The 12,822-nt window shown below is 34.5% G+C and overlaps 1 protein-coding gene across 2 annotated transcripts in view; it reads left to right on the plus strand.

The window, feature by feature from the left end:
- plxnb2a.1 (plexin b2a, tandem duplicate 1) overlaps positions 1-12,822 on the plus strand; it is a 164,799-nt gene that overhangs the window by 82,136 nt on the left and 69,841 nt on the right. For both annotated transcript variants that reach the window (XM_056455782.1, XM_056455781.1), the window contains one exon: positions 3,770-3,862. The gene's annotated coding sequence lies outside the window, so the exon portion shown is untranslated. The remainder of the gene's footprint in view (positions 1-3,769; positions 3,863-12,822) is intronic.

Genomic DNA, 12,822 nt, shown 5'->3' on the forward strand with positions numbered 1-12,822 from the left:
CAGAGCAAGCGTGCCATATGTGAAATACATCAGAATGAATGGACACGCACATTCTGATGAGATGATGTTGGGAGAAGATGATGTAGATGAAGTATAAAATAAGTAATATTACACTGTAAAACCCAACTTTATCAAATGAAATGAGTGTAGTTAACTCAATTTACTGAAAGTTAATTCTACTTGTTTGAAAAGTTTTGAACTCTTTTGTTGAAGGTAGTGAGTTAAATACCTCATTACTTCACACATACGAGTTCACAGTACTCGTATAGATTCGTTTTTTTTTTTAACTCAAGTTTGAAAGTCAGTAAGTTGAGGAAACCGATTGCTACAAACCATTTGAGTTTTACAGTACTCAGTTGGTTTGAGTTCTCTTCATTTATTGGGTTTTACTGTGCTTAAATTGCTTCGTTTACTCAAATGGATTAAGTTCACAGTACTCATTAGGATTAGTTTTTGAACTTAAATGGTTTTTTGCAATCGGTTTCTTCAAACGGTTTGAGTTACCTTAACTTTTTGGGTTTTACAGTGTATAAATATATTTTATACATTACTTGTTTGTATATTGTTATAGATTTTATCGTATGTATTTGATCCTAATAAATGTGTTAGTAATGCAGTTTTACAGTGTAAAAATGTAATTGTTACACATATACAGTGTTGGGTTAAAGCATTATAAGTAATGCACGTTACATAATATTACTTTTTTAAATAACAAGTTACGCATTACTTTTTAAAAATAAGTAACATTATTTGAGCTACTTAAAAAAAAAAAAGTAACGCAAAGGAAAAAACTTTACCAATCTGTGAAGGTGAAGAAAAAACCTTGAGAGAACCAGGCTCAGATGGGCACGACCATATCTCCACTGGCCAAACGTTTTGTGCAGAGCTGCAGTCCAAGTGCCATTAAATATCTTAATTTAAGAGACAACACTTCTCCACCACTGATGAGTTTTACAGCAATCCATATTTTAGGTGTATTACAGTAAGGGAAGCCCATTCAAGTGGTGATCAAACACGTAGATGGAATGAAATTATTTAGTTTGTTTAAAAGTGGAGGCTTGGTTCTATATTATGTTGTACAAAATGCTCATATTCGTAGCAGAAAATATTCCGTTGGTCATCAAATTTAGGTGAAAATCATCAAAAATGGATGGTGGCTTGTGGTGAAAGAGTTAAAAAAAAAAAGTCTCTTACATGAGGTTGAGGTTATGTGTTAGCATTGCAGCATACTATTAAAGAAGAAAATTAGTGAACATGCCAAGTATTCTAGACAGTTCTCGGTACACTGGTACTGGATTGAGATCATTGTAGCAGATTCATAGGAGTTGCCGTCTGTGAGCTCATCTTATTACCACAGTGTTCGCAAGACAGACAGGTGTGTGAGTCTGCAGACACGCATAAATGCTCTTCCGCTGATGCATGCAGAGACTGAGCTGGAGTGTGTAAGTGTGGACTCTTAAGACTCTTCAGGGACTCTTCATCTGTGACGATAACACTAATGAAACATGTCTGTCGTTTACCCTCATCTGTAAACCGCAATCTCTCCGGGTTAAAGCCGGCCATTCCACTCTTGCTGGAGATTACTGTCATTTTTGTAACAGTCGCACACCAATATTTTCCTCTCAGATGGCCTGACCACAAAGAGTCTGATAGCAAATTGAGTCAGATTCTTTCTTTCTTTTTTTTTCTTTCAGTATCGACTTGTTTGTAGTGTTTTGACATCTGGAGTTAGGTATTGTATTGGTTACACTGTATGCTTTATTAGGCTCACTTTGCTGTAGCCTTGGTCTAGCCGGGGTCTGAAGGCTTTTCTGTTGTTCTTTGCTGTTTGCGACACCCACTTTTGGGAAAATAGGCCATGCCCAATCAAAGTTCCTTGTGCATGTGATTCAGCTCGCATGTACACACATTCACACTCACGGATATGCTAAATCATTCCTCTAGTATTACTCACTCATTGACGACACACCCAGTGCTTGATTGCATTCACTTTATTTTCAATATTCAGTGGTTTAAAGTATGATTAACTGTTATAAAACTGTAATCCATAATAAAATCTCTGATGCTAAAGTATTTGTCTATCTTTTGTGTAGTTTTGAAACCACTTGTAGATTTTTTCCCACAGCACAGTATTATCAATTCTGTGACAAATAATCACAGAAGAACTGATATGACAGTTCTTTGCAACTGTTGAATATAAATCCTGGTGTTTAGAGTAGCAATCAATATTGAGTAAATCACCTTGCATCAATTATGCTAAGTCACTTGGTGGCATTTAATCATTCCTTCGAGAGATTTGTTTACAAAGATGCTTCATCCAGTAATGAAACAAGTGAAGTGTTTGTAAAAAAGATGTAAACGTTTTCTTGAAGATATTATTTAAAAAAAAAAGCTGGTTCATCCAATACTCAAACAACTGAATTCTTTAAGTCTGTCATTAATCCAATGGATTCGTTCACAAACTCTGATTCATTCAGTAATGTGAAGCGTTTGTGAAACTTTTGCGACATTTATTGAAGAAATTTTAAATAAAATGCTGGTTCATCAAGCACTGAAACAAGTGAAGTCTTTGACTTCATTTTATTCATTCAATAGATTCATTCAAAAACTGATTCATTCATCAAACAATTAAAGTTTTTGTGAAACATTTGAAATGTTAAAGAATTTTTATTATGAAATGCTGGTTCATCCAACACTGAAATGACTAAAGTGTTTAAGTCAGTCATTATTTCAATGGATTCATTCACAAACGCTGATTCATTTAGTAATGAAACAAGTGAAGTGCTTGTGAAAGATTTATTGATGAAATTAGTTACAAAATGCTGGGTCGTCCAACACTGAAACGACTGAAGTCTTTGAGTCAATCATTGAATCAGTCATTCAGTAGATTCATTCAAAAGTTGATTCATTCAGTAATGAAACAAGTGAAGTGCTTGTGAAAGATTTATTGAGGAAATTAGTTACAAAATGCTGGGTCGTCCAACACTGAAACGACTGAAGTCGTTGAGTCAATCATTGAATCATTCATTCAGTAGATTCATTCAAAAGTTGATTCATTCAATAATGAAACAAGTGAAGTGTTTGTGAAACTTTTGTGACATTTTGTTAAAGAAATGAGTAAAAAAATGCTGCATCATCAACACTGAAAGGACTGTTTTATGAGTCATTGAATTATTCATGAGATTTGTTCAGAAATTCTGATTCATCCAGGCATGAAACAAAGGAGTTCTTTGAGTTTGAATTCCAGAAACCTGTTAATTTTCAGTAATTAAAAGTAATAAAGTGAAATTTTAATCACTGAATTTGAATAGTTTAAAATCAATAATTTAAATACATTTCTTAAATAATAATTTTTTTTAAAAGACTACAGCGGTTAACATCTGCTCTGAATCTCTAGTAAATTGCAGGTTATTTTGTTTTGTTGTCAGTTCTAAAATTATAGTGGGAGAATCACAGTCTTTGTTAAAAAACCAAACCTTCACAGTTTATTCATAATCGAGCAGCTCTCGTTTAAACCAAAATCCCAGTCAATTGCAGTCCAAATTATGGCTTTTTAATTCTCTCATAGGTTTCATCACAAACGTAGCTTTTAAATAATTGAATTGGGTTGCAGAATGGGCTAAACCGAGCCATAATTGACTTTGGCCTTGTCTGAGTGTGTGGCACTGAATTAGAAATGTGCTTATTGGGGTTTTTGTGTGTGTGTGTCTGTGCTTCTCCATCCCTTCCATTGTAATAATGGCCTTTATTCTCTCTTTCTTTCTTGTAGCGTGTCTGCAGCAGTTCTCAAGAGGATCAGCGGAAACACAAGAGGAGGAGGAGGGCTGAGAGAGAGCGAGAGATAGAGGGGGAAAGTCAAAAAGTAAGTGGCAAATATGGAGATCTAGGGCTGTGTTTGGCAGTGAGGAGTCGAGATGGTCTGGTTTATCCACATTTTGTTTCTAAATTCTTTAATATGTTGAGCTTTAAAAGGGATAAATACGGAGATGCGACTTTGCAGAAGGGTTTTGGCGTGCTGACAGCATGCTGTGCTTTAGACTGTCAGTGCTATAAACTCTTGCAGAGAAGTTTAAAGAGGCGCCTTTTAAAACGTCACTTCTGTGTCCATCTGAAAAATCACTTTTACACATTCAACATCTTCAGGAATGCATTTCAGTTGAACTTAATTCACCTGCTGTGAGAAACGTGTAAAGACTGTAATGGTTTTGTGCTGTATAGTTGAATGTTTAAGTTGTTTTGCATGCGCATCAAGGTGTTTGTATCTTGTGGATTTAGCACTGTGTTTTTAAGATGACATGTCAAGAATAAAAAGTAGTGACGCTCATTATATTGGAACTAAATTGGATGTAGCACCATTACAGATTTGCTTATACAAACATTAGTCGATATTCAATGTACTCTATGTCTGAAATTGAAACGTATATGCTATTTTTACCCTATGATTAAATTAGATTTCATAATTTAATGCTTAGTTATTTTTTAAATGACTAACAAATTAATATCGCTGTAATACTTAGATAATGTCGAGTCGTTTGGTGTAATGCTGATACACTATATGAGCAGTTCCAGCGTTATGGATGTGACATTTGCAGTAAAATCTCAACACATAAATTCACTTAGAAAGTGTATGTTAACATTATATTGAAACATCTGTTCATATTTTCCAAATCTGCTAACCACAGCGTTAAGGGATCAGGAAAATATCAAGCTGTAAACATTTTTGTAGATTTGAAATGAGGAAAATAAACATGCGGCCAAAAAAAGTCAGCGAGTTTACATTATACAACATACTTTGTTGAAATTCTGTGAATTAAACTGCACATCCCAAAAGAAAAGATGCTCATTAAAAAAGGATAGGAGTTGGCTGTCTATAGAACACAAATGATTGATGGTCAGACTTTGTTTCGATGGTCCGTTTGTTGAATTTAAGTTACATTGCATCTACATGCCAACTAATTCCCATCAGATTATAAGTAGACTGTTAGGTTGTGGTCAGAGTAAGTTGACATGTACTTCCAAAATATCTTATAGTCAGTTAAATGTCTGTTTAGGAGCAGTATCAACAGATATTAAGCAGACAGTCTACTACTACTCAAATGGACTATCAAAATAAAGTGTTACCTGATTGATTTGATTTGATTCATTTATGAGAGAAAACGTCATTATGTATGTGATACCTCTCCATTATGAATGTGACAGATGTGAAATTGGCACTTGTGTGACTTTGGTAAATCAAATATAATAGTTTGAAAACATTGACCGAGATATTTTTGAATATTTTTAAAGTACTGTAAAATACTTGCTTACACTAAAAATGTAGAAATACTTGTGTGGTTGATATTTGTGTGGAATTGCTTAAATATTTTTTTCTTTTTGAAAGAAGTTAATGACTTTCTCAAGAAAACGACTATTAAATTAATCAGACTTGAGTTTGAAAAGCAAAACATTTCTAATAGCAAACAGTTGTTAAAGGCGTTGACATTTTTATCCATACAAGAATTCTGGAAGACGTAAGACGTAACAGAAGTAATTTGTTTTAGGTTAGACCAAACTTTTATTTTGATGGTCTGTTATGAAGACACACTTTGTGTGTTTTCACCATATAACTTTAATTTTTCATATATAATCTTAGCCAAATTTTGTGACATTAAGTGTTTCTATAGTTTTATTTCCATTCAAAAATGTGAATTAACTTTATGCACAAAACTGGATTATGCCATAAAATATGTGCGAATAAAGCAGCGTTTCCATCCAACGAGTCAAAGTGAACAGAGTAGTCACTTCCTAATTAACCAAATTTGCTGCGATAGGAGAAGCTGCATGAATCTTTTCTTGATTTAATAAATGACTTGTCCCCCAGAAGGCAATCCTGACATGCAATGAACGTGTGGTGGCTTTTGAAGATGTGAGATGCGGAGCACAGCCGCACTTGATTCTAGAGGTCATTAATAATATAAAAACACTAACACTGAAACGGTTAAGGCATTTTAGAATGACCAAAACAACATTTCAGATGTTTTACAGTGCGCTCAGCCTGCTGGTTTGCCCATTCACACATATTTTTATCATCACATGATCTCTTATGACAAAATCACATCACATTTTTTAATGCGCATACTGGAATTTATTCGGTAAAAGTGTTTCCATCATAGTTTATGAGCATCTTTTCTTATTAAAAAAAAAGGTTTATCCTACTCAGTTATGTGCACATGTTTTCCAAGCACATTTTCAAAATTTATGCGCATCTTGGCATTTCCATCAACCGTTTTTAATGCGCATCTCCAAAATGCACATAAAAATAGGTGGATGGAAACGTAGCTTATGACTGGATTCCACAATTCCATTCATATTTTCCACATCTCATGAATCACACAGCAGGAAGGCCAGTTAATCGGATAATTATTCACAAAACCCACCTAGTTGATTATTTTTCACCATTAAAGAGTCATTTAACAGGATAAAAAGCTTTCATAAATGATAGGTGGAGGGAAAAAAATGTGTAATAAAGAAGATAATTTCTCACAGGATTGTCTTGACCGTTTTTCCGGCCACTCCCTGATCTCCTGCCTTTCTCACATCTGTTATTGGCTGCCTCGACCTGTTGTCCTTTAATAAAGGATCGGCTCTGTGCTCCTTTTTTTATACAAATAAGGTCAATGAAACATGAAACCAGAAAAAGAAGCGCACTCTAAACACACTCTGTCTTTCCATCCTTACCTTATTGCATTAATATTGGAGCCTGCAGCAGTCTGCTCTTTTTCATGAGGCGGTGAGGAAATTCTGATTGCGAGGCAGATTACAAGCTGCACTTGATTTCACTATGAGATCCCGACACCTCTTTTTTTTTTTCTTTTCTTCTTCTTTTTGCCGGTTATTAAGCAAGAATGGTGGACACTGAGTTCCTATTACTGAAAGAAAATATTAGCTCCACGTACATAAAGAGAGAGCGAGACCTTGGAAAAACGTTGCTCTGCTATCGCAAACCATTTTTCATAAACCCTCAATGCGGTATTTGCCTCATTCGCTGACAGTGATTAATAGCTCCTGTCAGTCACGTCTCCATTATAATAAGTGTATGTGTATGCGTTTGTTTTTTTGTTTTTTTCACTAGGTGATTAAACCCAGGATGTCTGTCTGTGATATTATGCTTAAATGGTATTTGGAAAGTCGAACACTTACCGGACACAATTAGCCATTTCTTTCTTTGTGAGTCTATACACTTTAAAAAAAATGCTGGGATCCATACAATTTCTTCATGTTGTCTCAACACAAATCAATCAACTTAACTCAATCGTTTTTACAAATTTAAGTGTATTGAACAGAAAACAATTAAGTTGTTAATAAAATCATCTGGATTGGAAAATAAATAATTCTTGCAGGACTTTCAGAGTTCATCAAGATTCTTTGGATTAATCTTCAATGCTGCCGCCTTTATTATATCCCAGTCATGCTCAATAATGTTTATATCTGGTGACTGGACTGGCCAATCCTGGAGCACCTTGACCTTCTTTGCTTTCAGAAACTTTGATGTGAAGGCTGAAGTATATGAAGGAGCACCATCCTTCTGAAGTATTTGCCCTCTCCTGTGGTTTGTAATGTAATGGGTGGCACAAATGTCTTGATTCCTCAGGCTGTTGATGTTACCATCCACTCTGCAGATCTCTTGGGGATACTAAATGTAACCCCAAACCATGATTTTTTTTTTTCACCAAAGTTGCCTGATTTCTATAAGATTCTTGGGTCCATGCAGGTTCCAATAGGTCTTTTGCAGTATTTGTGATGATTGGAATGCAGTTCAACAGATGATTCATCAGAAAAATCTACCTTCTGCCGCTCTTCCAAACCATCAACTAGAAGTAAAGTTATTAATTGTTGCTCTTACAACTGGGATCGATGACAAGACTTTTTTAAGATAGTGTTTATTTATTTATTTTTTTTTTAAGTAGGCTGTGGCTTTAAATGACACTTAGTTTGTTTTAGTGTGCCAAGAAAATCATTTCACCACCACCAACATCCTGAACGATTCAAAAATACATTATGGTTTCATATTTTTAAGTTGTTTAGGCCGAAAATCTGAGCCTACCATCTGAATGCTGCAGCTGAAATTGATAATGACCAGTGTTTTATTGACCAGTTTTGGTGAATTTTTGTTACATTTTTTTGTTTTTGGTGGACTGGAGTGTCATTGGTGTGCTCTTCTTCTGCTGCTGGAGCTCATCTGCTTAATGGTTGAGTTGTGTTGTGTGTTCAGAGATGCTCCTCTGTAGACTTTGGCTGTAAACAAGGGGTAATTTGTGATACCGCTGTGTCACTGAGCTTAAACCGGTCTAGTCATTTTCCTCTGGCCTCTGGCATCAACATGGCATTTTCACCCAAATACTGTAACTGCCACTTGCTGGATGTTTGCTTTTTTTCTGACTATTCTCTGTAAACTCTAGATATGGTTGCACACGGAAATTTCAGTAGATCAGCAGCTCATTGTTAAAATAATTATCTCTGCCTTGATTTTTTTTGTTTGTTGTTGAATTAAATGAACTTTTCAAGTCATCTCAGCTTACATCAAACAAACTGACCGACTTTAAACTTTTAAAAACTTTAGCTTAAAACCTGATTGACTTATTAAAATAAGTTAAAGCAACATAAAAATATGTCTTGTCTTGACTTTTTGTCATTTGTTTTTACAGAGTATTTTTTTGCTTTTTTAATTATATTTAGAAAATTTTATTTCTCTGAGCTAAATTTTCCTTTACATTACTTGTGTATTATTATTATTATTATTATTATTATTATTATTATTATTATTATTATTATTATTATTATTATTAATTTTGCCACACAATTAATTTATCATTTAATAATTGTTTTATTAATTTTAATAATTTTATTTAAACTCATGCATATTTGGATTTTATTTTGCAACTTTGTCATTGTTTAATTTAATTAGTGTTATCTTAAAAACAATACTCATTTAATTCAGGAATTATAAAAAAAAAATTACAATAAATTACTGACTCCAGAATTGCCACAGTATTATGCTGTATAAAAGATTTAACGTTGAAACAGCTCTAATACTTAAATAAGTTATAGGAGATGCATCTTGATGTTATTTAAGTTGACATGGCTTGTAAGGTTAATTTGATTCAAGTTAAACATTAATTTTATTTTAGTGCATGTGCCATTCTTAAATTATATTTGAAATGATTGAGTTTAAATGCCCAGCAGGATCTTTTTTTATGGGTAGCAGTACAATTTCTTATCCGAGATTAATAAAAGTGGATTGTTATTTACATTTCATTGACTTAACTTGTAGTGGTCAGTTTGGCGGTGGGGCTACCTGCTTTTTCAACCAATTACAGATGAGTGTCCTGAAACCTGACGTCAAATGTTTATGTAAATACATTATCCAAGTACACTGTAAAAATGATATGATCAGTAAGTCATGACAACATATTTTTTATGTGAATTAAAACATATTAAACTAAGTTAATAATGTTTCAACATAGTCAGTTTCATGTAATGAAAGTTAAAATGACTCCTAAGGTTAATTGAATTCAATTTAAATTACATTGCTGCTTTAAATGTAGTTTTTACTGTGTATTATTCTAATATAGACACAAATACACACTCTTACACACGTACACACAACATGATCATTCTAAAAAAAGCCTTTAGCAATTTATTCCAGAAATGTGTTCTTCTCATGCTTTATGAATCAGACTCAGTGTTTGTAAATCTAATTGTAAACATGACTATTCGATTAGCATAGATTTATCCTTCTGACAACCGCAAAAAAAAAGAAATGTTTGTTTGTGAGCCAGATCACATGACCCGCGTTGCCCAAACCGCCCTACTTCAGGCTAAAGAGCTTCAATCTGCCCCCTCTTGATGAATGTTTAACAGCAAACAGTTCGTTATGAATATCAATACGCAGACGTAAACGAGCGAGCAAGTGATTATTTCAAACATGTCTTCGTTTGCCTCCGGAGTCTCCAAAGCTTGTGTGGATTTGACTGTGCAAGTACAGAGAAAATTGCAGGTCTTCTTGTGATTGCTTGTTGTCAGCCACCGGGCCTCACATCATTTACCGGAGAGGTCAAACCGCCGTCACCTCCTGTCCAACATACTTATTTGCCGGAGGTCTTGTCGTTATTAGTTTTAATGGTTTATTCAAACAGCTGTGTTGAACGAAAGGTCTTTAGGGCCCCTTTTAAAGTTGAAATGTCAGGGAACCCTGTTTAAACAGGAGCCTGAATTTTTTTCCGAGATGTTGGAGCCCTGAGGGCATGTAATAGCAAAATTTACATGAAGTTAACTTTAAGTGCTCGGGAAACTGCTGCTCATTCACACCCCAGAGTCACACGCACACACGCACACACACACACACACACACGCACGCACACTTTTAATGTGATGAGGCTCAGTGACTGGTGTGTTGTGCTTGGAGCACTGCCATACACTCGTTTGCTTTGCGTGTGTGTGAGCAGATTGCAAAAATCAACACTTGAGATGCAAGTTTATGCGTCTATTTATGCTTATGCATTGATTTGCTTATTGTTATGTTTATTAAATTAATTTCTTCACTATTTTTTGCATTGTATAATCACTTTTTTGTGTAAAAAGTTCAAACTATTTCCTTTTAAAATGTGTTTTGTTGTGATTATTTCTTATTATTTGTATTTTGCATTCTTTGATTAACTTGTTTGCATTGATTTATTTAATTAATTACTTATTTACAAAGATTGTTTCAGTTGGATTTGTGTTGTACTAATATTTTGAACAGTAAATCTTCTCATTTGCCATTGGCAAGGTTAAAAAGGTTAATTTTGGGCTTTATGTGTGTGTGTGTGTGTGCGCTGATTTCTGCCAGCCCAGTCTATTTGTTAGGAGCTCTGTTGCACAGTCGTAGTTTAGCCAAGAGACTCTGATAGAGTGAAACTCTGCAGTCAAGAGCTGCTGAATTTACGACCCTTGTGTAATAATAAGCAATGGAGTCAGATATATGACCCCTTGCTGAAATTATCGACCCTCTGCTGTGGAAGAGTTATAGGCGGTCTCACCTGTCCTCCCACCAGTTCATAATCTCTAAGAGTGCGGACGGGACACTGCGAAAAATCGCCCGTTTTCAGGAAATAGACCCAAAGCTTGCTCATAAACTCAGTGGAAGATGCTATCAGGAAAGCCTCGTGCTGCTCTGTCTTCCATTTGAAAACCTAGAGAAACAGATGCATGAACTGTTTAGAGACCTTTAAAGATAGAACGCTAACTTAAATACATCCTTAAATGTGAATGATTTGGAACGCTCTGCATATTCAGTGTCTCATATAATGCCTTTCTTGTTTTACGGTTGAGATTGTTGTTAGCATGTTGCTAAGCTAAAACATAAAAACGTATCCGCTTGTTAGGTGTGATGTCACACGAAGCGGCTTCCAGGTCCAAGTGTATCGAACTGTATGGGGAGGCTCATCAAATGGTAATAATAAACGTTTACAAACCGCTGTAATACTTTCGAAAATCACGATCGCAATATATACGTCCATGCCTAATATCCGATGGCCAGAAATTGATTAAATTTTTTTTTATATATAAATTGTACTAATTTTGGCATTTATGATGCAGCAAGTCCAGAGACTGTTGTGTACACCATGATTTTATATAAAATTTACTTTAATGTGTGATATGACTAAAAAGTGGTTATAAACGAATATTTTCTCAATTCAAATGAGTAGCAGCCAGGACCCGGAATATGTCACAGATACGTCACGACTTAACAAGCAGATACTCTACACAGTGAGGTACAGTATTCAATTTCGACTCGTTGTCATTTTTATGTTGGACATTTTTATATGTTTGTTATATTCTAGATTATATTGTTTTTTTTTTATTATTGTATCAGTAGTAGACAAAAGTACACTGTAAAAAAATCATATCTTATTAACCTAACTTATAATACTTGGTTTTTTTTTGTGGATTTATTTAAGTTTTATGTACTTATTTAGAAAAGTTCAGCTAACTAGAATGAAGATTTCAAAACCGCATTCAACGAGTTCAGCTAATAAAGTAAAATTTACAATTAAATAAAACAACAACCTAAAAACGGCCACATGGAAATTTTTTACACCGGTCTCTGTCACTGTAAAAACCTTTTATGATCAGTAAGTCATGACAACATATGTTTTTCTGTTAATCAAAGCTTGTTAAACTCAGTTAACCATGTTTCAAGCTAAGTTATAAATGCTTTTCTATAGTAGTTAATTGTAATTTAAGCAAAATGACTTTTAACAGCCTAAACATTGAGGGCAACCATTTAACTTTCCAATCTGTTTTTCGATTTAATCTAAAACATTAAACAAGACCAAAAACATGTACGAAAAATTCCTGAAGAATAAAAATAGTTAACCAAAATTTAAACAGTTTCTTGAAAAATAATGAACATCCATCAGTAAGTACTTTTTACCTTTCAAAAATTTGTAAATGACTTCATTTTAAACAAAAATGATGTTAATCTAAGGTGTCACATCGAGTTTCTGGAGGGCCCCAGCTCTAAGTAGGTATCGCTGCAGCCCGGAGACTGGATTACACCGCAAATAGGTTGGGTGACCTCCAAGTTGGAGGGACTTGCGCCACAAATAGGTTGGGTGACCTCCAAGTGGGAGGAACTTACACCACCAGTAGGTTAAGTGTAGGTGGAGTAGATATTAATAAAACACATCAGGTTACTGTGAGGTTGGGTTTAGGGTTAAGGTAGCTGTAGACGTTAATAAAACAAAACAGTTTACTGTGAGGTTGGGTAAATGTAAGGCGTAGACATTCATAAAGCACAAT

This window comes from Danio aesculapii, chromosome 4 (genome assembly GCF_903798145.1).
Source record: "Danio aesculapii chromosome 4, fDanAes4.1, whole genome shotgun sequence".
NCBI classification, from domain to species: domain Eukaryota; kingdom Metazoa; phylum Chordata; class Actinopteri; order Cypriniformes; family Danionidae; genus Danio; species Danio aesculapii.